Here is a 5,404-nt window from a genome sequence, read left to right on the forward strand (position 1 = left end):
CCCCTGCGACTCGTGGGGCCTGTTCCTCCAAGCTGGCTGCTCCGGTCTTAGAAACTCACCAGAGAGAATGGCCGCTCTCGCTGTAGTCTCTGGCTTAAGGCGTTCCCTGGAGGTAGGCCCTCCACTTGCAGGGAAGGGGCAGAGAAGGATGCTGATCTTCCTCTGTCACTCGGAAGCTGATAGGATCCTGTCCCTGCTGCCCTGTGGCTCCCCTGGGAGTCGTGGGGCCTGTGCCTCCCAGCTGGCTGCTCCGGTCTCAGAAACTCACCAGAGAGAAAATGGCGGCTCTCGAAATTAATAAATTTTTATGATCAGTTACTGTTTAACATCTAGTTCCTGATTTTCTGTAAATCTTCAAAACATAAATTTAAACTGTTTTGATTCTTTTTATTTAAGGCTTTCTTAAACATATACCAAAGCCTACTTCTGATGACACGTGCAGCCATAAACAATAAAAATTTTATTGTTGGGAAAACTTTTATTTATCAATGCTATCTTATACATGATTTATAAAGTGAAGCACTGGTTTTCCTGGAGATATAGTCATGGTTAGTGACTCCATCTCAAAGGATGGTTTCTTACCCATTATTCTCACTTGAGATCTTAGCCTAGGCTATCAGGAACATCTTGTAAATAAGAAAAGGAATAGAAAAGATAAAATAGATAAGTTGCCAAGAGAACTATGGCTTAATAATTTTGCTCTGGCCAAGAGTTCCATAACCGGTTCCAGGAGGCCTCCTCCTTTTGAGGTCTACTGCCTCAGTCTGTGGAACTTGTCATACAGATCCTACTGGGGTTGGTTTGGCATCTCTCCCTTTTTTATTTTTTAATTGAAGCTCATAAATATATCTTTTGGCTGTAGAAATGAGGGAAAAGACTAGTTGGAAAATAAGTAGATAAATAAAGAGAAGAAGAGTTATTCCTGTAGCCACAGTGACAACAATGATCCAGTGTAGCTAACCAACATTACTTAATGACTGTAAACCAGAGCTAATAGACTGAGCCAAATCTTCTATATCAGTAGATTCAATGTGTGCTTTACTCACAGTAGAGATTTGGCCTGTAATTGAGCCATATCATGAGCGATATTATTATCTTTCCAAATTCCCAACAAATGATTTTTAGTAAAATTCCAATAATGACTTTCATTATAAGGTAATGGCGTTACACATATGTACTGAAAGCTGGCATGGCACTTGGTAGAAAGCTCAACTTTAATATTTTCTACCTCTTCTCCTAATGCTAAAACTACATCCTCTAAAGCTTCAAGTTTTACTTCTAGTTTTTTATTTGTAATAAAAAATTACTTTATTTTATCATTTTATCATTATTCTGATATTCTTGTAGACATTCTTTCAAAGGCATAATTTCTTTTGACTGTATAAAAGTTTCATTATAATTGTGATACCCCAAAAATCATTATTGAAATCTCCCACATTAACCTTCTAAGATTCGGGGGCTTTGTATCTGGAACCGATCTATCTGGAGTATCAGAAAGTTAAGTTCTATAACTAGTGGGAAGGCAACCCATGGCAGGTACTCCCTTTAAAGGAACACAGATTGGAGCAGAGTCTGACATTCCTTCATATTTAATTATGGAAGAGATCGAATGAGACGAAAAATCAGCATGTCCCCCTAGCAGCTCAGTATTATTAGTCATGACCCTAATATTCACATTGTGTCCCCACCCCATGGGATGAAGAAGTGGAGGATGGGGAGACATAAGCCCAGAACGAGGTGGCACAGTGTACCTGCGTAGCAACCACAGCAAGCGTAGCGAGAAACATATTCTCCGCTGATGGTGGTTTCCCCGTGTCAGAGATCATTTGTCGTGCTCTCTGGGTGAGTTTCTCCAGTTGTCCCCAAGTGGGTGGATCTGTCTCTGTGGTAGATGACAACTCAGGGGGAGCCTGTGAAGGAGAGAGAGCAAGCATTTTCATTTTCCCCATTACTTTTTTCGCCTTCTTCTGCTTCTTTCTTTTCTGTTTTCTTTCTTTCTTTCTTTCTTTCTTTCTTTTTTCCGAGACAGGGTTTCTCTGTGTAGTCCTAGCTGTCCTGGAACTCATTCTGTAGACCAGGCTGGCCTTGAACTTAAAAATCCTCCTGCCTCTGCCTCCCAAGTGCTGGGATTAAAGGCGTGCTCCACCACTGCCCGGCTTTTCTGGGTTTTTGATGGAGTTTTTTTTTTGGTGGAAAGGTTGAATAAGTCTATCTGGGATCCAGATTGGGGTTTCTGCATTCTGTGGAAAAACACATGCATGTCCTCTTCCGGAGGTGATTTAACACATCTGACCCTTTCCAGGTGCCCTAATCATTACTAAAGGAGTTGCCAAATAATTCCCTGGATCTTAACCTCTCTTTAATAATTAATTGACTACATATGAAAGGATAAGAAGATATAATTTTTACTTGAGTATGAGAGAGATAAATCCATTCTAATACACCTTCTTGCCACAAACATGCAGTAGGGGTGTAAGATGTTTTAAGTATGAGACTATGTTTTTTTTTATTAGATATTTTCTTTATTTACGTGTCATATGATTTCTCCTTTCCCAGTTTCCCCTCCAAAAAGAACCAAAAAAAAAAAAAAAAACCCAAAAAACAACAACAAGAACAAACCCCCATTCCCTCTGCCCTCCACCTGCTCTCCACTCCACCTTCTCCCTCTTACTGGTCCTTGCATTCCTCTACACTAGGGCACAGAACCTTCACAGGGCCAAGGGCCTCACCTCCCATTGATGACTGACTTGGCCATCCTCTACTATACACAAGCTGCCGGAGCAATCAGCCCCACCCTGTATAGTCCTTGGTTGGTGATTTAGTCCCTGGGAGCTCTGAGGGTACTAGTTAGTTCATATTGTTGTTCGTCCTAAGGGGCTGTAAACGCTTCAGCTCCTTGGGTCCTTTCTCTAACTCCTTCATTGGGGACCCTGTACTCAGTTCAATGGGTGGCTCTGAGCCTCTACTTCTGTATTAGTCGGGTACTGTCAGAGTCTCTCAGGAGACAGCTATATCAGGCTTGATTGTCCTTCCTTCAGTCTTTGCTCCATAGTTAGTCTCTGCAACTCCTTCCATGGGTATTTTGTTCCCCCTTTTAAGAAGGAATGAAGTGTCCACTTTTTGGTCTTCCTTCTTCTTTGGTTTCTTGTGGTTTGTGGATTGTACTTCGAGTATTCCGAACTTCTGGGCTAATAACCACTTATCAGAGAGTACATACCATGTGTGTTCTTTTGTGATTGGATTACCTCACTCAGGATAATATTCTCCAGATCCATCCATTTCCCTAAGAATTTCATAAATTCATTGTTTTTAATAGCTGAGTAGTACTCCATTGTGTAGATATACCACAATTTCTGTATCCACTCCTCTGTTGAGGGACATCTGGGTTGTTTCCAGTTTCTGGCTATTATAAATAAGGCTGCTATGAACATGTGGAGCATGTGCCCTTATTACATGTTGGAACATCTTCTGGGTATATGCCCCAGGAGTGGTATAGCTGGGTCCTCTGGTAGAATTATGAAGAGACTATGTTTTTAGATGGTTTATTTGTTTTACGTTTGCATCTTGCATCTTTTGTTCTATCAATTCTAATTGTTCTAAGCCTTCTTTTGTAAGCTGTCTTTTAGATTTGGGATCAGGATCTCCTTTAAGAATTTAAAATAAATGATGCAACTGTCCTGTGGTAATTTTTAAGTAAAGTCTAATCCAATAAATATTTCCCAACAGTTTTTGAAAATCATTAAATGTCTTTAATTTATCAGTCCTAAGTTGCAGTTTTTGAGATATGATATATTCACTATGAATTGTTTTTTTCCAAATAATTTATTGGCTTGTTACATTGAATTTTATCAGGGGTGATAATTAGTCCATGCTGGGTCAACCCCTCAATCATTTTCAATAATTTTGAATAATTTTTAAAAATTATTCAAATAAAATCCTTTGCTTTTTTTCTACTATAAGAATACCATCTCATGTAATGTAAAATAAAAGCCCTTTAGCCCTTTTTTTTTTTTTTTTTTTTTTTTTTTTTTTTTTTTTTTTTTTTTTTTTTTTTTTTTTGGTTTTTCAAGACAGGGTTTCTCTGAGTAGCCCTGGCTGTCCTGGAACTCACTTTGTAGACCAGGCTGGCCTCGAACTGAGAAATCCACCTGCCTCTGCCTCCCAAGTGCTGGGATTAAAGGCATGCGCCACCACCGCCCGGCAATACAAAAGCCTTTTTATGCTTAGCCTTAATGGATCTTAAGGCTTGATCTACAAATTTCTAACTAAGAATGGGACTATTTTTCATACCTTGGGGGAGAACCTTCCATTGATACCTTTGAAATGGACTAATCATAACTTTTACCTCTCCCTGGAAGTCTGAATCAATTACTCCAGGAAGTACTTCAAATTTTTTCTTATAATTTGAACTTCTCCCTATTCTAAGACCAAAGGTGCCAGGTGATAATGGCCCTTTAAATCCTGTCTCTACTAACTGCACTCCCTCGTGTGAAGAGAAAGTATATAATCTTTGTCTACTTGCAAGATCTAATCCTATACTTCCTGGGGTTGCTCCGTGTGAGCTTAAGATGTTAATCTCAGGGGCCAGAGGATTCAGTTTACTTACACCTTCCTCTGTTTCCCTTTTTTGCCTTTTTTTTTTTTTTTTTAAATTTCGCGGCAGAGGGCGTGCCCCTCACCCTGCTTTTTGTCTCCTCATCTTCCAGAGAGGCTCCATCTTTATGGAGTTTTGATTTACATTCATTCCTCCAATGCTTTCCCTTCTTCCATCGAGGACATAACCCCAGAGGTTGGGTTTTCTTATTTTTATTCTTCGAAGTCTGCTCTTCTTTTTTTTTTTTTTTTTTTTTTTTTTTACAGTTGCGGCTCATATGTCCTCATTGGCCACAAGAACAGCATGAAACCTTTTGGTTTCTTCCTCTTTTTAAGTTCTGAACATAGGCGCAGAAATGTTGTCTTGCATTGCTGCAGCATAGGCCATACCCTGGACACTGCTGGTGTGGACGTGCTGCACAGTCCCTGTTTTTCTGATTGGTCTAATGAGTTCCCAGCAGAGAGTATTGGCATTTTCCCATGCAAGTTATTTCGATAACATGTCCGTGCCCTCAGAGGGAGGAAGCATCCTGTCTAGTGCTCCTTCCAATCTACCAATAAAGGCTTCTAAAGGCAGGCTTCCTTCCTCTGGGAACCATGGACTGACAGTACAATGGCGTAATATGCTGTCAAACATTTCTTTGAGGTTTTAACACCTCTATTTTCTAGCCTATGACTCAGTACTGCCAAGAACAAGCCTTTGTTCTTGGACTGTGAACTCCCTGTGATTTCTCATCGTCTTAACTCATTGTTTCTCTATCAAGAGTCTGTGGCACTCTGACAAGGTCCTATCTTTACCCGAAAAGTGGGT

The 5,404-nt window shown here is 40.1% G+C and overlaps 1 protein-coding gene across 2 annotated transcripts in view; it reads left to right on the forward strand.

Annotated features, from left to right (window-relative positions):
• Cfap44 (cilia and flagella associated protein 44) overlaps positions 1-5,404 on the forward strand; it is a 110,345-nt gene that overhangs the window by 16,033 nt on the left and 88,908 nt on the right. The window lies entirely within an intron of this gene.

Source organism: Mastomys coucha, unplaced genomic scaffold, assembly GCF_008632895.1.
Source record: "Mastomys coucha isolate ucsf_1 unplaced genomic scaffold, UCSF_Mcou_1 pScaffold12, whole genome shotgun sequence".
NCBI lineage: Eukaryota > Metazoa > Chordata > Mammalia > Rodentia > Muridae > Mastomys > Mastomys coucha.